Here is a 25,653-nt window from a genome sequence, read left to right as displayed (position 1 = left end):
AAATGGGAATGTCGCCCATTGTTCCTATGTTGAATACTTATTTTCCAGTACCTGGAAGTCTTTCAGAGGAGTAGGAGAAAGGTTTAGGATAATTATTGTGGGGAATTTGGGTGACATCTACCTCTATATCAAAGGTAGGGGAGGTTTGCCACCACAGAAGGCAAAAAGCTCACTCGGTAAATAAAATAATCCACTTGCAGCTTTTGTATTCAATGCAGGAACTTGTATCTTCTTCACAGAGAAGAGGGCCTATGGTATTTTCATGATTTGTCAGTAATTTGTACTCCTCAAGTCCTATTGCTTATTAAAGAGTGGAACTTTCAAGTAGAATTAGCCCCAGTCAATGAGTTATCTATTTGTCTAATCAATGCAACAATGGCATTCCTTGAATCATATACAAGTAAGGAATAAAAATGCAGTCAAGCAAGTTTTATTTATGTATTTGAGTCTTCATAGTCACACATGTATGTAACAAGGAAGAAATTGGCAGGGAAGAATTTAGGAAGGAGAGGGGAGAAGTAAGGGTGTAAATTGTTGAAGGATATTTGATTATGGTTCATAGAAAACCTGATTAATTGGTAGTGAAATAGCCAAGCTTAGGAAGATATTGTCTTTTCAGATGCAGGTAGATGTGCCCTGAAAATATATAGTTTGGGTGTGCCTCTGAAAGCAAAAGCCTCAATACAAGACAATGCTAAAGAATGGAAATGTCCTGCCTAATTTTGTTGCAGTAAAGCTCCAATCCAAATATGCCCAGGCAATGACAACACAACTCAGTTAATATGAATACATGCTGTGTGACTAGGCTGGGCAGATCTACTGCTCCACTACCATCTTTCTCATCTTATGAGACCCCCTTAGAACTTGAGGTTTCTCCAGCCATGTGCTTCTGCTCAGCTTTTCTTCTTCTTCCTCCTCTGAGTTGTCTCCTCCAACCTCCTCCTCCTCTTCCCTCACCTTCAGCTCCACCTCTCCTTTTATCTGTCCAATCATCACCTACCCTTTATTTTACAAATTAAGGTAGGAAGCAGGTTACAGGAAATCACCTTAGTTTCAACTCATTCTTCCTTTGCAGCCACTCCTTGGAGAACAGAACATCAAATATAATTAGCTCCATAGCTATCCACAACACATTTTAAGGCAAATTACTTGGGAAGGGTCTTGAGTTCTTTGTTGGATGATTTGAGGCAAAGTCAGCTGGGATGGCCTAGAAATGCTCCTTAGTAAAGGTGAAAAGTTTTAGCTCTTTTCAGACTTGACTTGGCTCCTCCCGCCACTACCACCACTTGGAGCTGACCTGCTGCAGCCTGCCAAGGATGTAGTAAGGGAGATACAGCCTGGTTTTATAGCAATAAGACATTTGAGCTTTCTCCTGGTGGGCACTCTCTTTGGACTCTGTCTCTATCTCTTGGCTTAGAATAGCATTGTGGAAGCAGAGTGGTAATTAATAGCAGGACAGAGATGAGACAGGATTTCAAGAAAGAGAGCAAAGGAGCCCTCCTGGGTGAGCTTAAGAGAAAGGTATATTATCTATGTAAACAGGCATAGACAAAGAGATTTCTTAGCCACTAGCAGTTTAGTTGTACTGAAAAAACCTGGTGGGGAGACCCCCACTTAACTCCTGATTCGGCTTGCACCCAAGAATCACAAACAAACAGACCATCTTGATGTAAAAACACGAGGTAGTTTAGTGGCGGAGCTCCAGGTGGAAATGTATCTCTTGCAGGAGACAGTGGATTTGACCACGAGGCTTGGAAGCTAGGGGTTTTTATAGAAAAGGGGCTGGGGCTGGGGGGAGGAATCGGCACGGTTTCACATGATTGGTTCATTTAAACATCAGCAGACTGTACATGCAGATAACATTTAACTTAGGTCAGAAGGGCTGGAGATAGGGAGGCGCCAGCCAGTCTGGACATGTCGTTCTCTTTATCTTTATGGCTAAGCAACCTCAGGAATATCTTAATGACTGGCCTCCCTGGGCATGTCCTGGCCTGTTCTGCTATGTTCTTAGCCCCAGGTTTCAAAGCTCACAAACAACTCTTTGGGCTATTTGACATAAATTACATGAATCACAGGTCTCAAGTTTTATTTTCTTTCAGTACATTCAAGCTTGTAAATAGGTATTTTGCATATAGTGAAGAAAATGAAGTTAGCTTACTAGGATAGCATGTTTTTACCAAACCTCCAACCTCCTTTGTCATTATTGGGAATACATATTAGAGAAATGTAAAAAAGTAAAGTTGACAAGAAGTGATGCATTATATTCTTATTTAAATTCATAAAAACGAATTTTAAATGAAAAATTAATGAATAAACATATAGTTTAGTTATGAGCATTGCATAGTGTTCCAGTTTACACAGGTTGCATTCCCAGAAACCATATGGCATTAGTCCAATTGCTGTAACTGCAATCCCAAGGTATATAATGCCCTTTTTTGACCACTGTTGGTAATACAAACAGACATGTCCCAGCAACAGACTGACATACAAAAAATAAAGTATAAAATATGGAATCTTCTACAGAGATGTCACAGCCTTGAGACACACAGCATTCAGGATGCACTTCTTTCTGGTCCTACAGAAAAGCACCTGTGACTTTCCTCTGAACCAAGTTGCTGAGTAAAAAAGCAGCCTTGGGCTGGTGAGATGGGTCAGTGGGTAAGAGCACCCGACTGCTCTTCCGAAGGTCCGGAGTTCAAATCCCAGCAACCACATGGTGGCTCACAACCACCTGTAACAAGATCTGACACCCTCTTCTGGAGTGTCTGAAGACAGCTACAATGTACTTACATATAATAAATAAATAAACCTTTTACAAAAAAAGCAGCCTTATTCTGAGGTTAGACTAGCTCAGCACACCTGCTCACGTAAGAACGGTAACCACAGTGCTGTTGGGTGATGTTTCCTTGATATTTTCTGTTTGTATTCTCTGTCCAATGTATATGGAGAGTTGTGGCATTGGTACATCTTTTAAATTTACTTTTAGATCATACATTGTTGACTAGAAGGTCGTTTTACTCTGTAAATCTCCTTCTGCCTCTGTGACTATTGTTCAAACTATAGCTGTGGCCCAAACCCAAGACAGACTTAGGTACAACAGCATATTGGGAACTAAAAATTCTGTTCTAGGCTGGCTTTTCTTTGGGCATCAGTCAATGGTGAATAAGTGATATCTTCATGAGAAAGGATGCTAATTCTACCTGTTATACCTCCAGGCTTTTAGAAATTTTTTCTGAGACAAGGTTTCCTATGGTGAGCCATGTAGCTCTCATTCCACTTTGTTATCTCTCAGGGCAGTTACATTACTATCCTATTGTTTAAACCAACTAAATTCTTTTTATTTATTTTATTTTATTTTATTTTATTTTTTTTTGGTTTTGGTTTTTCGAGACAGGGCTTCTCGAAACCTGGAACTCAGTTTGTAGACCAGGCTGGCCTCGAACTCATAAATCTGCCTGCCTCTGCCTCCCGAGTGCTGGGATTAAAGGTGTGCGCCACCACGCCTGGCCTATCCTATTGTTTAAAACAACGAAATTCTTAAGTTAATATCTGTACCACCACTGTGTTTTATAGTTATGCATTTGAGTCATGTAATCAATTGTTTACTCAGTCAAGAGGGAAAAGATTTGCATGAGGGGCATAGCTTCTGCATTCTCACCAAAATAGGAAGAATTTTATTGTGTACACTAATGGGGAAAAAGGTGGGTAATCAGCTGCTGGAGTTGCCATAAGGGAAAGTGCCTGATGCTGGCATGGAGGTAATTTTATAATTTTGCAGCATGTCTTAATTCATGTTTTGTAAATGAAAATAGACTAGATCGGTGGGTGTATGATATGTGATGTCAGGTAAGCCAGTGAATATTCAAATTGCAGTTAGGTTACTACTGTCCTATGAGATACGTGCAATTCTCATTGACATAATTAAGTCAGCTCAGAAATTTAAAACACAGGACTTCATTGGCTGTAGTTGTGTGTGTCAAGTTACAGGTCTCAGCAGGCAACAATCCACATAGAGGCAAGGTCAAAAGTATTGGTAAAATGCTATTCCTTCTAGAAGGAAATGGACTGCTCTTTTCAAAGTCAGAAAGGCTATGTGCTTTTTCAATTATATTGATGTTTGTAAAAAGTCAATTATTGGTTCCCTTTAAATGCCACACTGCTCTGATCTCTTACTTGTATCCATTCTGTGATGTTTCTCAGGCATAAGAATTTCTTTCCATTTCTTTTACAAGTGCTGCTTAGGACAAGGTCTCCCGAAGCCCAGGCTGGCTCATGCCATGTAATTCAGAATTGCTTTGAACATCTAATCCTGTCTCTAAAGCCACATGATGGGAAGATTGTCCTGCATCTCTTCTAGGCTAGGCTTTGAAGGTGAACGTTTTTCTGGTATGGCTGTACTTGACATTAGCAATGAGTAGTAAGGTCACCAGTTTTCCATCTTGATGTCACCTTGACTGGCCATTACTCTGGTCTGCAGACCAGGCAATTAAGAATCTGAAAAGAGAGCCGGGATTGGTTTCACACGCCTTTAATCCCAGCACTCAGGAGGCAGAGGCAGGCAGATTTCTGAGTTCCGGGCCAGCCTGGTCTACAAAGTGAGTTCTAGGACAGCCAGGGCTATACAGAGAAACCCTGTCTCAAAAAACACAAAACAAAACAAACAAACAAAAAGATGGGAAAACCCTTCTTTAATCTGGAGGTTTTGATTGAGAAGAAAAAAATTAATCTAGGCCAGAACTACTTCTGCTGTGAGTATATATATATATATATATATATATATATATATATATATATATATATATATATATATATAAAGGATATTGAAGATGATAGGTCTTTCTCAATCTCTCTTTCCCACGTACTGGCTTGCAAGGTCTCTTTATTTTTCTGACATTAAGGCTCCATCTGTGGAATTCTGTTACATGCTGAAGACCAGCTGAGACATATAGGCACTACTGTTTTCTTCAACTCTCCATTGGTACAGTCATTGATTTACTAGTGGGGCCTCATTCTGTGAGCCATTCTGATCTCTCCACTTTCTGCATACTCATAGAGATTCATGCTCTGAATTCTGTTCATCTGGAAAACCTTTACTAATACAGATATGTTTTTTCACCTTCCCACGTAGGAAACCGTGCTGGCTAACAATAGTGCTCCATAATGAATGGCATCCATCCCCTGCTTTTCTCCCAGGGTTGTCTGGAGTAGCAATTGCTTATTAGCTGCGGTTTTCCTGATGTCAGTGTAAAACGAGAGAAGCACATTTTGTGTCCTAAAATCTCTCTTTAATTGTAAATATTCTTGAAACCTATAGTTCACTCTGCTCCAAGTTGAATAATGTACTGTGCAAGGTGTGGCTCTTGTTTCCTTGGAGGAGCAGGGGGCGGAGCGAGGAGGAGGAGAACCAGCGGCGGCCTTGGAGGAGCAGGAAGAAGAAATTCCTGCTGAGTTCTGGATGACTGAAAGATAGACTTTTGGAGGACAGGACTGAAAGAAAGTCTTGCAGATCTGAAAAGGGTCAGCTCCTAGATAAGAAATCCAAGCTGGGAAGCCTTATGCTGTGTGTCTTCAGCGCACTCTAACCCTAAGGGAGGTGGTCATGTCAATCAAGACTCACTAGCCAATCAGGGCCTCTGGATAGGCCCGCCAATAGAAGTAGAGGCGTGTTCTTCCGTGTGCCTTGTGCTCTCTGTTCCTCTCCGTTGCGAGCAGGCTGAAAGATTGATCTGATTTGTTTTCATCTCTGCTGACAGGGGCCTTAGGGAATTGCCAGCGATCTACAACGTGGCGACATGGTGAGCGTGTGACCACTGCCCTTAACCGGAAGGAGCAGGGAGTTAAGCAGCTGGAGTCGGGGTGATGGGATGCAGGGGACCAGCCCTGACTGTTCTTGGTTCCTCTTCAGGCAGCGGAGGGGGAAGTGTCTGAGGTGACAAGACTTGGTCTTTAGGGATGTTTAGGGTTGCTGTTTAGTATTAAGACGTTTGCCTATTTTGAGTCTCAGTCGCATTGCATCCGAAGCTGACCTGCCCGAGTTCCTCTGAGGCAAGGCTGGACGCTGCAATCTCTGGTATTTAGAGCCTCCTCTTAAAAAGACAGGGGATTAAGTGAGTAGCTTTTGTTCTATCTCCACTGAAACTGGGCTGCTCTAACTTCCAGCCTGCTAGTTGAAGTCACAGGAAGAAAGGCGGGACACTTTTAAACATCTCTTTAATCTTTATTTCCAAGTTCTTCTAAAAAGTTTCCTATGAAAGGGAGTGGGTAATTAAGTAAAGGAGTCATTGCTAGAGCCTTTCCCTCTTGTCCAGATGCCTCTTGCTTGCTAAGCCTGGGGCAAGTTTGGAGCAATAAAGTTCTCTTAAACCAGGAGAAGAGAGCCACCCTCACAGAAGGAAAGGCAAATATGGATAAACATATAAATTCATACACTTTTGGGAGGTTAGTTTGGTCCAATGTATGTTGAATTTCCAACTAGAGGGGACTCCTTTGCAGATATGTCCAATCCACTTGCACAGTTACTTCAGCTCAGAGTGTTGAGAAGCTGTGTGTTAGATTATGTCTCTCCGCAGCTAACATTGCACATAGGGGTGCTGTCAAACTATATCTTCTTATGCCATTCTCTCTGCCAGGGAATGGCCTGCACTTTTTCAAAATCACTCTCCTTTCCTAATAACCATTCCAACGCCAAATGACTTCTCAGCTCTCTCTTCTATAGAAGATTCTGATGCTAGGAATATTTGTTCAAAGGCGCATACATCCTGCTATCTATTGTACTTTTAATATGTATTATACATTGTAGTGTGCTGAGTGAGTCAAAGTCAGCTGGGCTTCTAAATCAGACCCTATCTCAAACACAGGAAATAATCAGAATTGTATTTGTGATAGGCTTGCAGACTCCAGTTTTTCTTTTACCAATTAATTTTTTTTTCTGGTATTGAGAGACAGGGTTTCTCTGTGCAGGTCTGGCTGTCCTGGAACTTACTCTATAGACCATCCTGGCCGTGAACTCAGAAATCTGCCTGCCTCTGCCTCCCAAGTGCTAGGTTACCAATTAATCTTAATGTTAAAATTCAATTCCTACTTAAAAGTCACCTTCTTTTATTGACTTTTCATTTATTTATAATCTTGTGATTTCCACATCAGAAATGGATTCCAGCATTCCTGGTGTGTTCTGTTAACTGTGTGATAGTGAACTAAGTTACTAACTGAAAAAGATTCCACTTTTGTAAGCACATGCTATGTACCTAGGCCTTGAGCTTGACTATAAAAGCACTCCCCTACTTTTTAATAAATCGATTTCTCTTTATTCAATTTATATCCTGCTCACTGCCTTCCTCCCAGTCACCCCCCTCCCACAATTCTTCCCCCAGTCCCCCCTTCCCTTTTCCTCTGAGTAGATGGGCCACATTGTATTACCTAGATTTGGTAATACAATGTATTTCGTAGGACTCAGGTAGTATCTTGTTTTCACAGTATGGTCAAATTTTTATTCAGATTCTTGATTGCCTGGTGTGTGGACCAAAAAAATAGGCCATTCAGACTCTTGTCAATGGTCTACAATTGATTGCCTCACTGTTCATTCTTAATATTACATACTGTAAAGCAGCAAAGTTATCTACTTCCTTTTGTCCTGTCCCTTTTTGGGCTGTGACTACACTACTTTCAAAGTTCCTGAACTAGAATTTTGAGCATTGAAGGTCTATACTGTGTGCCTTCAGCACACTCTAACCCTAAAGAGCATGCTTATATCACTCAAGAATCACTGGCCAATCAGGGCATCCAGGCAGGCCAATCAGGAGAATAGGAGGGTTCTTCCCAGTACTTTGTGCCATACTGGAGGTTCAGCTCTATGGTGAGCCTGTGACAGCTGCCTCTTACTTGAAAGAGCAGGGGCATGAACATTTGATGCTGGGGAAGTGGGTACTTCCCTTGGCTGGGTGGGAACCAGTGGCCAGGTGTGCTGAGCCATCTCTCCAGCCTCAAGTTAAACACTTTTAAAAGTTGCCTTAGATATTTTGTTTTATCACCAGCAGCTGAGATGTCACTGGTACATAGCCATAACCTTTTACACCTAAATGAGTTATTTCATGGAAGTAAAGAGAAGTGTGAAATCTAAACAGGTTGCCTTATCAATGAAATTCATAGGTTTCTTTCCATGAGTTTGCAAATACAGAAACTATAGAAAGGGACATCAGTATACTTAAGAAGTCTCATGATACTTTTTAGAGTTTTTCTCAAGAAAATACAATCGTGTGGAACTTAACATAAGCGGGCTAGCTAAAGATCATACCACATTCTCTGTAGTCTTAGAGTTCCTTCAGTATTAATTCTCTCTGGTCCTCAAAGACTTCTGTATTATGCAAAGGCTTTGACAGACTGAGTACACTCTCAAAATTTTACTATTAAAAGAGACCATGAAGTGTTGACATTTACCACGGTAAGTATATTTATAGATTTTCTTTTAATTTTTTTTTTTAATTTTTTTTTAAAGATTTTTATTTATTATTATATGTAAGTACACTGTAGCTGTCTTCAGACACTCCAGAAGAGGGCATCAGATCTTGTTACAGATGGTTGTGAGCCACCATGTGGTTGCTGGGATTTGAACTCTGGACCTTTGGAAAAGCAGTCGGGTGCTCTTACCCACTGAGCCATCTCACCAGCCCTTAATTTTTTATTAAGAGACATCTCTGTGTTTTTGTGATAGGATATACATACTGGTTTCCCAGAAGATTTAACCATTAGATCTTCTTTTAGAAGGAATTATGAGAAGTTGGCAAAAACTTCATTTGTTCTGGAAATGAACTTTTCTGTATGGCTTGTCTATGTCTATAGCACTGTAAATATTTTCAAGTCTTTTTATATCATCTTAATGTCAGGAAATAGGAAAAGGTTTTACCAAGAGAAAAATCCTATCCATGTAAATGACTGGGTAAAGACTGTAGACATCAGAGTTGTCTTCAATTTCAAGAGCATAACATCTTGTTTCAAAAAACAATCTTGCTTCATCTCTTCTGCATCACAGCCTTGAAGGAAGTAAATTATTTACCACATTCACTCAAGTACTTTTGGGGAGATCACCAATGTGGTTGTTGAAACATTGGTAGTAGATATTAACATTTGCTCTGTGTGTGACAAATCCATTCAGAGAGATTGTTTGGCTGTTCCCGTCTTCCTTCTCTGGCTCCTGTTGATCTTGGAATATGCTTTCACCTGGTGATAGGTAGCTTTCTGCAGCGATGTATAGAAAGGGATTCCTATCATCTAAGTGCATCACTGTTTATACAAATATCAGGCTGTGCTTGATCACGCTTTTCAAGGAAGGCTGCTTGTTGGGAGCAGTTTTGCCTTGTATTATTATTCATATTTCCACAAATTACTTTGAAATGTTGTTTTGAGAAATTATATCTACTCCATCTTGGGACTGTCCTCCATCTTAAAGAAAAGAAAAAAAAAGCCTGAGAACTTGACCTGCAGGAGTACCCAAGCCCCACCCCTGTACCAGCAAGGACCACCCCCCCTATTTATTCTTGGCCAGAGTTCCTCCCTAGCTACTTCCAAGCAACAGTTAATCAAAGATAGTCTGTTTCAGGTGTACTTTCAGACTTGTGGTGATTGTATATGATCTTGCCTTAGAGCACCCACATGTTGGCTTACAATAGTTATTCTAATAGATATTTGTCAGACTGGACTTCCTCCCTCACCCCCTCACTGGGTTCTATTGTCCTATAAAATCTTGTCCTGCTGAGATTTGGGGCTCATCCACCTTTCCTTCCTGTCCTACTGAGTCAGAGTTGGGTTGGAGGAGAGCCCAAGCCTGAGCTTGTAATTAAGCCACCCTTATTCTATTACATCAGGAATGGCTCCTTGGTGGTCTTTGGTGTTAAGGAATGCTTTCTGGCACAGGAACTCCAAGGCCACCAGGACCCAACACAGTAGGTCTCAATGCCAGTAATGTCTGTGTCTATGAGCCACAATAAATCTTTTCTAAATAATTCTGTAATTCTGTTCTAAAGAAGCCTAAAACTTTGTATTTCATGGAAGAAATGACAAAAGAGGATGTGGAATCTCGCTGCAGCAGATGTGCTGGTTCCTCATAGCCATGGGGCCTTGAGAGATGTTCCAAGGACCCCAGGGAACAGAGTGCTCCTGGTGTTAATTTCTGGAAAAGACTGAGTAGATGTGGAACGCCTATATTTGGGGTCCTATTTACTTTTGCTCTCTGTCACTTTTGTCTACTCTGTTTTCTGTTTCTTGTTAAGGGGGGACTTTGATTTTGAGGGACTGACAATGTTGAGATTAGAAGACCCACCCTCTTGACTTAACCCCTCCCCTTTTTTTTTCTCCCTGGACCTCCCTTATTCTTTATGGGCCTGAGTTCCCAGGCTGAGGAACAACAATATGAACTAACCAGTACCCCCAGAGCTCCCTGGGACTAAATCACCAGTCAAAGAAAACACATGGTGGGGCTAATGGCTCTAACTGCATATGTAGCATAGGATAGCCTAGTCGGTCCTCAATGGGAGGAGAGGCCCTTGGCTCTGTGAAGGTTCTGTGCCCCAGTATAGGGGAATGCCAAGGTCAGGAAATGGGAGTGTGTGGTTTGATGAGCAGGGGAAGAAGGGATAGGGGATTTTCAGAGGGGAAACTAGGAAAGGGGATAACATTTGAAATGTAAATCAAGAAAATATCTAATTTTTAAAAAAGAGGTTTTTTTGTTTGTTTGTTTTGGTTTTGGTTTTTCGAGACAGGGTTTTTCTGTATAGCCCTGGCTGTCCTGGAACTCACTCTGTAGACCAGGCTGGCCTCGAACTCAGAAATCTGCCTGCCTCTGCCTCCCGAGTGCTGGGATTAAAGGTGTGCGCCACCACGCCCGGTGAAAAAAAAGATTTTTAAAGATAATTTTTATTTGTGTAGGGTGATTTCCTTATCAAAACGCATATTAATGCTAGAGCAGCTGTATTTCCAGCCTAGAAAGATGTTTTTAGAAAAGCTCTCCCACACATACTCCAGTGTCCTTGATCCCAGATATTGCTCCTGGGGGAATAGCATATTGTTTTCTTTGTTTTTTTTTGTTTTTTGTTTTTTTTTTTTTTTTTTTTTTTTTTGTTTTTTTGAGACAGGGTTTCTCTGTATAGCCCTGGCTGTCCTGGAACTCACTCTGTAGACCAGGCTGGCCTCGAACTCAGAAATCCGCCTGCCTCTGCCTCCTGAGTGCTGGGATTAAAGGTGTGCGCCACCATGCCCGGCTGGTGCATACTGTTTTCTTGATTAAGCCATAGTTAAATACTTAAATGAACTGCCTGCACCGCCACTCAGTTTTAAACTTACCTGTTTGAGTCATATCATCAACTTTCCACTGCAGTAAGGGGGAAAGGATTTGCATGTGGAGCATGGCTTCTGCCTTCAGACCAGAGTAGGACAAGATTCTTGTGTAATTCACGGAGAGAAATAGTGCAAGCAAACAACCGTTAGCATCACTGTCTTAGTCACAGTTTGTATTCCTCTACAAACATCATGACTGAGACTCAAACTGGCCAGCCTCTTAGAGCACATGCCCATAAGGCCCATTTCAACTTTTAAACAATATTTTCTGACTATACTTATGGCATTTCCACCATCCATCTTCAGACTCCAAATCCTTCCATAGGCGACTCATTGTTTATCATCTAAGAGCTCTTTTTGCTTGAACAATAGTTACTGTTTGAATGTGACCTACGTCTGCCTGCAGGACTTTCCAACTATGACGTGAGTTAATGGCTGAAATGGACTATTGGAGTGTAATAGAATGCACACACAAGGTACTGTGTCCTTTGATTGAATAAGAAGATGTTCTCTGGGAGACTGGAAGAATTTCTTGATAACTACAGATTTCCCAGACTAGGGCCCTGTCTGCCCCTGTTGAGGAAGTACAGGGCTAGGTAGGTCTGTGCTGTCTGAGTCATTTGTTCTCTGTTCATCCAGTAGCAATGTCGCTGCTGTCCTGAGGTACAGCCGAGTGACTCTGGGTTGAGATGAATTCTGGGGAGACCTAGTCATTAGAAGCAACATTAAGAGGTATGTTGTGGAATCCTGCTGGGATTCTCCTGGGATGCAGCACGAGTGGTCTGTGAGGTAGACCACAAGCAATACTGTGCTGAGTGTGGCAGCCACGGTTTAGGACAGGAGATTCCATGCCCAGGAAGAGCAGGTAGGCTGAGCTATCAGAATCTGATCTGCTGGGCCTGGGATGGACTGTGAGTCAGACAGTGGTTCTCTTCGTCCATGTGGTGAACTGAGCAGAAACCCTTGGCCTCTCAGCCTTCCCGAGTTTGGACTTCATGGGGAGAGAGAGGTTCTGCAGTCCTGGCAGTGTTAAACTGTGGTCCTTATAAAATTACTATACAGTGTACACACTGAGACATTGTTTTGTGGATGTAGTGGAAAGACAATTTTACAAAATAAATTTCTTGTTTCTAGGGTTTCTGAACACTGTATTCCACAGACATGTTTGTGTGATAAATTTTACAAATAGTTTCAAAACTGAGACATGAGGTGATGGGGATTATACTTGGAAGAAAGATCAGTAGTAGCTGGAGGGTGAGAAATATAACAGATTAAGGTCCAGTTTGAGTCATTATTGTGGGCATTGAGAAGTCTGTGTTGTTTTAATTTTCTACACATAACGCCTTTGGTAACACTGATCAAGTTCACATTTTGCCTCTCAGAGTTGCCTTAGGTTCTTGGTGAAAGCTTTACTAAACTGAGGTGCTGTTTTTTGCATTTCAAATGCTATCCCATCTGCTGATCTCCCCTCCCTGTCATAGAGACCTTTCCCATGGCTTCTCCTGGCCCCAGGTATCTTCCCACATTTGCTCATCAAGTCTTCCCCAGATTAGGAGCATCAGATACCATATCAGGCTACAGGTTTATCAACAGGCTCTGCTGCTTGGTCGTACCAGCTTTGGGGGGTTTACAGCTCAGGTGGATGGGACACAGCATTGGATGAGGGCCAAAAGACTGATGATCTCTGGCCTTGTATCTTTCTCCAATTGTACTGGATGCTATCCACTAATGGCTTCTAGAGACTTGACACGCTCTTGCTCATAGTGTGGATGAAAATGGCTGGCTTTCCTATTTATCTTGCTGTGCATTTTTTTTACTTTATAAAACTCTGTGCTTTATTAATTGCTGTATCTTCACTTTATAACTCTCTATTGCTATTGTGTGCTTTATTAAGCCCTGAAAACTTAACTCCTTCTTAACTTTATGACTGTTCTGTGCTTCATGGCTTGCTGGGGAATCTTAACTCTTTTATACAATCTTGTGGTAAAATCTAAACTCTTTCTTATTATTCTGTGGTACATTAAGTCATGAATAAACAATTCTTTATTAACTCTTTATGTCTGTTACATCTTACTATGGTTATAAACTTAACTCTTTATTATTTGTACATAAATATATGCTAATATCTGGGGATTAAAACATGCTGGTTAGCCTGTGGGGATATTAAATACAAGGATTTTTTGTTTGTTTGTTTGTTTGTTTGTTTGTTTATTATATACACTGTAGCTGTCTTCAGACACTCCAGAAGAGGGCATCAGATCTCATTACGGATGGTTGTGAGCCACCATGTGGTTGCTGGGATTTGAACTCAGGACCTTTGGAAGAGCAGTCGGCCCTCCTAACTGCTGAGTCTAAATCACTACCACCACTGTGTTTTTAAATTACTTGCTGAATCATGTATGTAATCAACTTTTTTATTACAGTAAGAGGAACAGGATTTGCCTGATGGGCATAGCTTCTGCATTCACACCAGAAGATAAGGGAGTTTATTGTGATCCCTACTGGGGAAACAGGGTAGGCAATCAGCTGCTGGAGTCGCCCTTATGAACAAGACCCGATTATGGCAGGGAGATGATTTTTAATTTTGGATCATGTATTAATCATGTTCTGTGATGAAGACAGCCTATATTGATGGGTGTTTGATTTGTGAATGTCAGTTAAGCCAATGAGCATTCAATTTGCATGTAGGGTACTGCTATACAGATTGATTAACTCTGGCAAGGGACACAGGTTCTTACTATGTACCTTTGTCTGTCCTAGAACTCTTTGGATATATCACACTGGCATCCAACTCAATGTGATACTTCTGCTTCTGTCCCCTGACTGTAGTGTTAATGACATAAGCCAATAGACCCAGCATACTGATTGATTTTTTTTTTTAAATAAAGTTTTATTGAAATGCAGCCGGCCTTATTGTTTGTTATCCTCAAGTCCCCCATCCCCATCCCCCTTGGTGCTAAGGCTGATTTTTTTTTTTAATATTTATTTATTTATTATATGTAAGTACACTGTAGCTGTCTTCAGACACACCAGAAGAGGGCATCAGATTTCATTACAGATGGTTATGAACCACCATGTGGTTGCTGGGATTTGAACTCATGACCTTTGAGTCGGCGCTCTTAACCGCTGAGCCATCTCACCAGCCCCTGATTGATTTTTATAGTTAGTAACTGTTAATGTTAATACAATTTCTTTAATGTGTGGTAAGCCCTGCTGATCTTGTAGAGCTTGCATCCTCTTTATGTCTGTAATTGACAATTCTCTAGGAAGGCTATATCCTATCCAAAGGACTGAGAAATGACAGGGGTGAACCTCATTATTAAGTATCCTTCTAACATGACTCGGTAGTTACAGTAGAGCTTCTTTGTCAGGAAATAAGTGGGGCACGCCCCAGAATTATATGAACACATTGTCTATGAAGAATACATGAAGCCGGGTGTGGTGGTGTACGCTTTTAATCCCAGCACTCAGGAGGCAGAGGCCGGTGGATTTCTGAGTTCGAGGCCAGCCTGGTCTACAAAGTTTGTTCCAGGACAGCCAGAGCTATACAGAGAAACCCTGTCTCAAAAAAAAAACAAAAAAACAAAAAACAAAAAAAACATGATCAATAATGTCTCTATTGTACTTTCTTTTGCACCTGTATATGAGATTCTACAGAATGCAGTGACTTATAAAGACGTACATGTGAACTTCACTCAAGAGGAGTGGGCTCTGCTGGATCCTTCCCAGAAGAAGCTCTACAAAGATGTCATGCTGGAGACCTACAGGAACCTCATCGCTATAGGTAAAACTGTGAATTCCCTTTCCTATTTTAAAATTGGAAAAAATGTTTGTTTGTTTGTTTGTTTTTTCTTTTGATTCACTTCTGTAATTCCAATTGAGATGGATGAAGAATTGGGTGAGTAAGTGATGCATGACTCTAAGGTTAACTGAAGACAGTAACTTACATTTTGCCTAATGTCCATACATACATTTTCTGTTACTCTATTTTAGGATTTAATTGGGACGACAAAAATATTGAAGAACATTGTCAAAGTTTTGGAAGACACACAAGGTAATTTTCACGTGCAAGCTCATACAAATAAGCTTCTGAAGACATTTTAGCTGGACAGGGGTGGCACACACCTTTACTCCTAGCACTTGGGAAGCAGAGGCAGGCGAATTTCTGAGTTCGAGGCCAGCCTGGTCTACAGACTGAGTTCCAGGACAGCCAGGGCTACACAGAGAAACCCTGTCTTGAACCAAACCGGAAAAAAAAAAAAAAAGAAATTTTAATGTGTGCTGAAAGTTTTAAAGAAAATCAACATTTTTAATAAGCACAACTATAAGTGTATTGGTGATTTTTACATTCTAACAAAACCATGGTCCTCAATGTCCTGTATCTGATTTGTTTTTGCAAGGCATTCCTTTAGAAAGAGGACATGGAAATAGTGTCTTAGTGTATATCATCATTAGAAACATAGTCCTATTAGAGTTACAGTTCACAGCTGGCAATCAGTTTCTTCTTCTTATGTAAATGCTCTGCACACTAAAAGGTAGTACATATAGGTCCAATAGCTTCTAAGAAGCAAAAAGTCTATAGTAAAGCTACTGTTACTTCATACAGGTAGTGAAATTGCTAAATTCATTGAGACAAGCAGCTTATGGGAGGTAACAGCCATGTTGTAAAGTAACCTTAGCCCTATATCACATATCTCTGAGGAGCAAAATGTTACACTCAGTGAATCCAATGTTCAAATTTTTTGTTAGTCATCCTTTTATAGACATATCATATGTCATAATGGACAGAAGCCATGTATACATAACGGATATTGAATGACCTAGTGTTCCCCTTTCTGCCTCCCAGAGCAATTAGAAGATATGCATTTGCTTTCAGTTAGGATAGACTTTTTGAATGTGATACAAATTTCATATCATTGGTTTTTCAACTTCATTGGCAATACATCAGCAACCTCATCTGTAGAAAATTCTCTTGAGTACTAGGAATGTGGAAATGCTTCTCTTTCTCCTAGTTCTTTTTGCAAATATAGAATGACCCATAGTATATGAAAAATTGGAATACACTTAGTGTGGTAAAGGTCTGAGTTGTTCCACTTTTGTTCAAATATGGGAAAACCCTCTTATAGAAAAAGAATAAATAAAGTTGAGCCATGTAATATATGGTCATGCCATCTCAGGTATCTTTGAAGCTGAAAAACAACCCATAGTGAAGGGGTAACAGCGTGAATGATAAACAGCAAAGTGATAAAGATCTTAAGATCTGATTCCTCTTAATATTTAGACAAATAGTAACATTAAATCATACAGATGAAAGTATTCATCAGTGTGATAAAACTTTCACATGTGCCAATTCTCTTCTCAGGCATGAAAGAATTCAGAGTGCAGAGAAACCCTCTGAATATACTCAAGGTGGTAAAGCATTTGCTTTACATGCTCACAGTCATGCTCAAAGGCATGAAAGGATTCATAGAGAAAAGAAACCCCATGGAGTTATTCAATTTGTTGAAGCCTTTGCTCAACATAGTCTCCAACTTCGTAAAAGAGTACAAACTGGAAAGAAACTCTATGAATGGAAGCAATGTGGTAAAGCCTTTGAAGATCACAGTCATCTTAAAAGCTATGAAGGAATTCTTATGGGAGAGAAACCTTATGAATGTCACCAGTGGGAAAAAGCCTTTTCAAGTCACAGTAATCTCCTACAACCTAAAGGAAGACATACTGGAGAGAAATGCTATGAATGTGATCTGTGTGGTAAAGCCTTTTCACAACATAGTCGGCTTAAAAGGCATGGAAGAATTCATACTGGAGAGAAACCCTACAAATGTGATCAATGTGGTAAAGCCTTTTCAGAACACTGTAATCTCCAAAAGCATAAAAGAATACATACAGGAGAGAAACCCTACAAATGTCATCAATGTGACAAAGCCTTTTCCCAACATCATAGTCTCCAAAAGCATAAAAGAATACATACAGGAGAGAAACCCTACAAATGTAATGAATGTGATAAAGTATTTAGACAAAGCAGTGATCTCCAGAAGCATAGAAGAATACATACAGGAGAAAAACCCTACAAATGTAATCAGTGTGACAAAGCCTTTTCCCAACATCATAGTCTCCAAATACATAAGAGAACACATACAGGAGAGAAACCCTATAAATGTAATCAATGTGACAAAGTCTTTTCCAGGCATAGTACGCTCCAAATACATATAAGAATACATGCTGGAGAGAAACCCTTCAAATGTAATGAATGTGAGAAAGCCTTTTCACAACATAGTAACCTCCAGTCGCATAGAAGAATTCATACTGGAAAGAAACCCTACAAATGTAATGAATGTGAGAAAGCCTTTTCACAACATAGTAACCTCCAGTCACATAGAAGAATTCATACTGGAAAGAAACCCTACAAATGTAATACATGTGAAAAAGCCTTTTCAAAACATAGTATACTCCATTCACATAGAAGAATTCATACTGGAGAGAAATCCTACAAATGTAATCACTGTGAGAAAGTCTTTTTAGGACATTATGATCTTCAAAGACATAAAGGAATACATACTGGATAGAAACCCGATGAATGTGATCTATGTGTGAAAGCCCATGTACGTCACAGGAATCTTCAAAAGCATAAAAGAATTCATACTGTAAAGAACGCTTATGAATGTATATAATATGGTAAAATCTACAAATATTCATAGTCTTAATCTTCATGAACATATTTGTATTGACAAGAAACCCTCTGAATATTAACTGTGTGATAAAACCTATCCCAACACACTTATCTCCTAATGCATCAAGGAGCACATACTGGGGAGACAGAGGTTGGGGCGGTTAACTTATGAATGTACACAATGTGGTAAGCCTTTGCATATGACAGTCATCTTTGAACATTTAAAAAAAATACATAATGTATCACAATACAAGAAAAAACACTCTGGTGAAACCTTTGTAAATAATATGGTAAGGCCTTGGCAGGTGACATTTATCTCGTAATGTATGAAACAACACTTGTAAGAAACTTCATGAAAATAAGCAATGTGGTAAAGCTTGTGCGTGTACGAGTCATTCTGGAAATTATGAGAAAAGTCCATGCTGCAGGGAAGCCCTATAAATGTAGTCATTGTGGGAAATTTTTGCACTTCACAGTGTGGGAACTAGACATGGTGTAAGGATGTAAACTCTGAAGTTCAGCCACAGTGACATATTTTCTCCAGTAGGGGAACATTTCCTTAATCTCCCCAAATGACACTACCAACTGAGAAGGATTGATTTCTTTGCTTTTAAGCCTTTATGATTGCTTTGTGTTACATGAGCGCATTCATGATGAAGGAAAACTGGGTAAGCCTTCAGATGCCTCCACTCCTGTGTTATAGTAATGAATTCTTGTATAAGAAGAACAGCATGAGAAAATATGAGATTTGTCTGTGGCTTTGTGTGAGGATGTGCATGCTGATTTCCAAGAAAATTAAGCTGCTGTACCTTCTTATAGCAGGAAATAAAGGAAGATGTCAAACCCTGACCTGGTTCCTGGGAAAAAACTTTTTTTTAATTGCTTGGCCATGTGTCTATTTTAATGTGTTTTACATCATCTTGATGTCAGGAAATGTAAAAAACTTATACAAGAGAAAACCTTATCTGGTTGATGATCTTGTTATAGACGATAGACATCACAGATGTTTTTGATAGCAGGGAAAAAAATCCCGTTTTTTCTTCTCTTCATCATAGCCTTGAAGGAAGTAAATTATTTCCCACGTTCACCCAAGTGTTGTAGTAGAGATCACCAATCATAGTGGTGGTTTTTATTTTCAAACTTTTGGGATAGATATTGACGTTTGTTCTATGACTTTCAAATCCATTTACAGGTGTTTATTGGGGGATCCTTGAGTTCATTCTGAGACTTCAACTTTATTTCAACTTTACTTGTTGAAAGGTATTTTTCTGCTGCAATGAAGTTAGATACTACTCATCTAACTGGTCCATTCTTTATTTAAATATGAGGATATGTGTGATTATACATTTTAGTAAGGTTGCTGGTGAAAGCTTGGTGAGCTGTTTTGTGTTTTGGTTTTTTGTTGTTGTTTTTTTCACAAAAGAGGGAAAGATAAACCCCATTTATCTCCTTTAAGAACCCCATTTGTCTCCATTTGGAAGACAGGGCTTGGTTTTGAAAACAGCCATTAAAGCACCAGCTTCAGGAACAGGCCACAGTAACAGAAGGAAAGTCGTAAGACACCAGCTCTAGGAACAGATCTTAAATCCAGAACAAATTCATAACCTCACAGCCACAGAGACCAGCCCAGGCATAACCACAAAACAGGGGGTGATATCTTATCTCAGAATGGGCCATCTGGGCCCTGCTGCTGTTGCGCTGCTGCTGGCTGCTGTGCCCGGACTCCACCATAGACCAGTGCCCCATACCTACCTTGCTAGAACATGGCAACTTCTCTCAGGTCCTGTTTAACAATGTTGAGAAGTTCTATGTTCCTGGAGGAGATGTCATGTGCTATTACACCCTCACTGAAAAGTTCATCCCTCATCCCAAGGCCTGGATCTGCATCTTTAAAGTAGGATGGAAGACCACCCAGGAGTATTATACCTTCGTGTGGGCTCCCTTGCAGAGAAAGACCTAAACAAGGTGTCAGCCACGCAGCAGGAAATCCAATTCAAAGCTTATTACCTTCCCAAGGATGAGGAGAGCTACCAGTTCTGCTATGTGGATGAAGATAGTTTGGTCTGGGGAACAAGTGTCCCTTTCCAGTTCTGTCCAGACCCTGACGAGGACATAATGGTTGCTATCAATAAGGAAAGGGTAGACGAGATGCAACAGCTCAGTGAGGAGCTTTACCAAGAAAACCAGGAACTGAAAGACAAGTACGCTGACCTCCATGAGCAGCTTCAGAGGAAGCAGATGGTACTGGAAACCACGCAGAGGATGAAAAAGACCTTAGAACAGGAAGTGGAAGAGAAGGCCTCTTGGGAGGAAAAGAAGGGCTCTTGGGAGAGTGAGCTGCTCCAAAAGAATCCATACAGCAGAAGATAATGTCGGAAAAGGACTTGGGGATCAGAGTAGAAGAGCTTCAGACCCAGCTGGCAACTCAAGAAAAAGAAATGGAGGACCTTATTGTGAAAGATCAAGAAAAGAGCAGTTGGAACAGCTCAAGAAAGAAAACAGCTAGCTCACCCTCAGCTTAACGGAACAGAAGCAGCACTGGAAGACGCTGGAACAGACAGTGGAAATGTTGAAGGAGAAGGAAGCTGCAGCATGGAAGAAGCAACAGGGCTAAAGAACGAAAACTGTATCCTGTCGGAACAGCTCTGCAACTGCAAGATTTTGCAGAAGGAGAGACTAAAAGACCAAATCTCTGAGCTGCTGAGCAGGGAGACCTATCACCTGGAGGAGCTGCTGAGCCTGAACTCCGGTCACCTCAAGGAGCTGCTGAGCCCGAAGAACCGTCAACTTAAGGAGCTGCTGAGCCTGAAGTCTCTTCATCTCAAGGAGCTCCTAAGTCTGAGAGCCTGCCACTCAGAGCTGCTAGCCCAAGCACTATAAGCACAGTCTTTTATAAAAACAAATGTTGTGGTATTGAAAGAAGTTTTCATTACAGGATCCCACCAGACTGGGAACAGCAGGAGCCTCAAGATTTGTATTGTCTATTTTGTATGAAGACCATCCCAGCAACCAAGAGATGGATCTCCAGGAACATGGTTCCTGTCCTTGTCCCTGCCTGAGCACTCCAGCCTGCAAGTCTGTGCTGGGCTAGATTCCTACTGGAGCGTGGTTCCTACCTGAGAAGGCTGCCTAGCCAGAAATCCTTAGAGGTTCACACAACTGCTGTCTGTAGGATGAAATTGAATGCAGTAGCTGTCACTTTGTCACAACCAGACTCTCAGCCAATGCCCAGGATGAAGGTACCTGCTGATTCACAGCAGCTGACTGACACAAAGTCATTGTCTTCTGAGATGCCTATCTCATTCAGTCTTTGGTGCATTTCTGTTCGGGCCTCATTCCTAATCTTAAGGGCAGCAAGCAAGGACAGCACAAAAGTGATGAATTTCTTTATCTTCCTTGTCTGTACGGAAAATCTCAGATTTTTTTTTGTGATCAAAGATGTGTGTCATAACACCTGGCTTTCTTAGGAAAAATGGGAGTGAGCAGGAGAAACAAGACTTCTTTCTATCTGGAACACTTTCTGTTCCTTTCTATACATATAGCATGGATTATGTCATATATGGAGATGTTTTATTCTTACACTGGCTAATCTGGAATTCACTGTGTAGCCCAGGCTGGCCTGCAACTAGGCAGTCTTGCTGAGTCACCTTCCAAAGTGCTGAGACTGGTCCTGAGCCACTGCTTTAGTCTGTAGGTCTCTTAGTTGCTAATTAAGGAATTGTTAGGGGCTGGAGAGGTGGCTCAGCTCAATATTGACTGCTCTTCTGACTGTTTAAATCTCAGCAACCACATATATGGTGGCTCACAACCATCTGTAACAGGATCTGACCCCTCTTCTACAATGTACTTACATATAATAAATCTTTTTTAAAAAAAGAATTGTTAGGAAGTATGTAGGCTGGCAGCTTTCTCCATAGCTAATTGAGTTTGGATGAATGTAAGAATGAGTCTTTATAACCTTTGATATTAAAAATAATTTCCTCTTCAAAAAAAAAAAAAAACCCAATAACAATGTGCCATCTGCACTGGGCAGCCCTATTTCATCATATGGTTAGAAGTCCTTGACAGAGGCATACAGACAACTGACAACCTGTGACCCCCCCTAGCACCCACCAATGAAATTTTTGATTACCCTATTTTCCCTGATTCCCGATAAAAAAGCTTTTATGCCTTTGTCTGAGGTCGCTATTTCAATGAATGGTTGACCTCTGTATGATGATTGTTTCTGCACAATAAGCCCTCTTTGCTTTTACATAATATTTGAGTCTGGGGTCTTCCTTCAGCGATTTTTTCCAGACATGTACATTATGTAGTAGAAGAATATCAGTTATAGTTTTCCTGATGGAAGTGTAAAATCACAGAGTCACATATCATTTTGTGTCCTAAAATCTTCTCTTTAATTTTTTTGTTTGTTTCTTGACAGGGTTTCTCTGTGTAGCCCTGGCTGTCCTGGAACTCACTCTGTAGACCAGGCTGGCCTTGAACTCAGAAATCCACCTGCCTCTGCCTCCCAAGTGCTGGGATTAAAGGCGTGCACCACCACGCCCGGCTAATTTTTGATATCCTTGGAATCATTCTGTGCATGGATCATACAATGAATAATGAACTTTTTCAAGCTCTCCATCTTGATTCAAGGAGGTTTAGCATGAGAAGAGGAGGGGGAGGAGGAGGGGCACGTAGAAAAGAAGAGGAAGAATAAGACAAGAACAAGAAGGAGACCAAGAAGAATAAGAGGAGGAAGAAGAAAGAGGATGAGGAGAAGAAGAAAGAAGAGGAGGAGGAAGACAAGGGGAAGGGAGAGGGGGGGGAAGAAATCCCTGCTCAGTGCTAGTAGACAGAAAGATGGGCTATTGAAGGATAGGCAAAAGTTATACTGAAAGACAAAACTTGCTGGGCTGAAAAAGGGTCAGCTCCTGGACTAGAATGCCAGGCCAGGAAACCTTATGCGGCTGGTGCCTCCACCACAGTCTAACCCTAAGGGAGGTGCTCATGTCACTCAAGACTCATTAGCCAATCAGGAACTCCATGAAGCCGCCCCAATCAGAAGAAGAGGAGAGTTCTTCCAGGTGCTTTGCTCCTTGCTGCAGGTTCAGCTCCATTGCTGAGCAGGCTTTTGTGGTTGGTGTGTTGTGTTTTGACCTCTGCAGCAAAGTGCCTTAGGGGAGTGCCTACAGGAGCTACTAAGTCTCATCATGGTGAGTGAAAGAAAGATGAAATTTCAAGACCTGTAAGTCATATAAAGTACTCAGAAATTGCTGGTTGTTTGTGAGCCTAGAGGCTGCCAAGGGCTGAGAAAAAAAAAAAAAAAAAAAAAGAAGAAGAAGAAAAGAAAAGAAAAACACGGGTACGCCCTGTAGTTAAAACATTTCTGGGAACAGTTTAACCTTAAAGATAAAAAAGAATGTGAAGACATAACAGGGCAATCTGAACTGAGTCAACAACTCACAGAACTCTGATATCCTGCACGTACATGTAATTTTTCTGCTGATGTTTGAATAAGCCAATAGTGTGTTGCTATGCTGAATTCTACACCCCTAAGCCCCTTACCCCATAAAACCCCCTAGTTTTCGAGCCTCGGGGTCGAATCCACTGTCTCCTGCGTGAGATACATTTGGACCTGGAGTTCTGTCATTAAACTGCCTCATGTGTTTACAACAAGGAAGGATTCTCGTGTTTCTTTAGGTTCTCTCTCTCTCCCGAGACTTGAGTGGGGGTCCCCAAAAGGGGGTCTTACAGTGAGCAATAACCGCTGCCCCTAACCCGAATTAGCTGTGGACTGAGAAGCAGGAGAGGAGGTGGTGGCCCTCCACTGGGCTGGGTGAAAACTAACAGCCACTTGTGAGGTTCCTAATACTTCATTATGGGAGCTGGATCTGCAAAAAGCATTTGGAACAATGGATTTGCTGTAGAAACATCCTTGGCAGGATGCCAAAATGGAAGAGAATAAGTTTCTTGGTATCTTCTAGAATTTGTGCCCTTGCCCTTTAAGATCCATTTGTAATTAATTTTGTGAGGGTTGTAAACTGTTTCTCACAAACTGGGTATCACACCAAATTTAAGCTGTGATCAGAATAGAATGTATGATGTAAAAGATTTTCCAGTGCTTAGGAAATAGTAACTCACACCTAGCAGAATTTACTAAGGGATGGACTGTCTTTAAAACACCCACATACCAGGCGTGGTGGCTCACACCTTTAATCCCTGCACTCCGGAGGCAGAGGCAAGTGGATTTCTGAGTTCGAGGCCAGCCTGGTCTACAGAGTGAGTTCCAGGACAGCCAGGGCTACACAGAGAAACCCTGTCTCAAAAAAAAAAAAAAAAAAAACAAAAACAAAAACAAAAAGAAAAACAAAAAAACAGAAAACAAAAACAAACAAACAAACAAAAAAACCACCCACAGGTAAGTAGCACAGTAACCTAGCATCATAAGATATTTTAGGTATACTAGAATACACATGTATGTTCATTGGAATTGTCAGGAAATATGGCTTCAGATCATAAAAAGGAAAACGACCCTGATTAATATGGCCACTAGGTCCATCTCCAGATCAAGGTCAGTATTTTAAAAATCTGCTTGAAAGAGAATAGTGGGGTCACACACAATCAACAAAAAGGCCTGGTGTGCCATAAAGGATCCCAGGTTCCTATTTCTTCTACCTATTTCAACCATCTTGTTCCCTTTTCTATGCAGGACTGAAGCATCCACACCCTTGTTTTCCATTCCCCTGAGTACCATATGGTCTGTGTGTAAAAAATGGGTTACAGAGCTAAACAAAGAATTCTCAACTGTGTAATCTAGAATGGCCAAGAAGCACCTAAAGAAGTGTTCAAATTCTTTGTTCATCAGGGAAATGAAAAGCAAAACAACTCTGAAATTCCACCCTACAACAATCAGAATGGGTAAATTCAAAAACTCAGGTGACAGTAGATGCTGGCAAGGATGTGGAGAAAGAGGAATATTGCTCCCTTTCTGGTCAGACTGCAAGCTGGTACAACCACTTTGGAAATCAATCTGTCAATTCCTGAGAAAATTAGATATACTTCTACTTGAAGACCAGCTATCTCACTTCTGGGCATACCCAGAACATGCTCCAACATATAACAAGGACACATACTCCACCATGTTTTTAGCAAACTTGTATATATTGACCAGAAGTTGCAAAAAACCCAGATGCCCCTCAAAAGGGGAGTGACTACAGAAAATGTGGTATATTTACACAATGGAGTACTACTCAACTATCAAAAACAATGACTTCATGATATTTACAGGCAAATGGACAGAAATAGTATCATAAGTGAGGTAACCCAGACACAAAAGAACACACACTGTATACACTCTCTGATAAGTGGATATTACCCCAAAAGCTCAGAATATTCTATTAATTTTCCACACATAAAGCCATAGGTAACATTGGTTATGTTCACATCTTGCCTTGCAGAGGTTCCTTAAGTTTTTGGTGAAAGCTTTTCTTTCCTTTTCTCTTCTTTTCTTTTCTTTTTTCGAGACAGGTTTTTCTGTATAGCCCTGGATGTCTTTGAACTCACTTTGTAGACCAGGATGGCCTTGAACTCAGAAATCTGCTTACCTCTGCCTCCCCAATGCTGGGATCAAAGGCCTGTGCCACCATACCTGGCTGGTGAAAGCTTTTCTAAAGTTA

General features: G+C 40.9%; 1 non-coding gene and 1 pseudogene across 15 annotated transcripts in view; both read left to right on the top strand.

Annotated features, from left to right (window-relative positions):
- Positions 1 to 18,844, top strand: part of Platr25 — a 90,219-nt gene extending 71,375 nt beyond the window's left edge. For 5 of the 15 annotated variants that reach the window (XR_003950609.1, XR_003950610.1, XR_003950607.1 and 2 more), the window contains 3 exons: positions 11,732 to 15,109; positions 15,319 to 15,379; positions 16,688 to 18,844. This is a non-coding gene — a transcript (pluripotency associated transcript 25). Of the gene's footprint in view, positions 1 to 4,839; positions 5,796 to 11,178; positions 15,110 to 15,318; positions 15,380 to 16,687 lie in introns of those variants that run through there. The other 10 variants (XR_003950613.1, XR_003950614.1, XR_003950618.1 and 7 more) reach the window with 8 other exon arrangements.
- Positions 18,647 to 20,876, top strand: Gm7045 (predicted gene 7045; annotated as a pseudogene).

Source organism: Mus musculus, chromosome 13 (genome assembly GCF_000001635.26).
Source record: "Mus musculus strain C57BL/6J chromosome 13, GRCm38.p6 C57BL/6J".
In the NCBI taxonomy this organism is placed as follows: Eukaryota; Metazoa; Chordata; class Mammalia; order Rodentia; family Muridae; genus Mus; species Mus musculus.
Note: the sequence above shows the minus strand (reverse complement) of the source record. Positions and strands in the feature narration are given on the sequence as shown.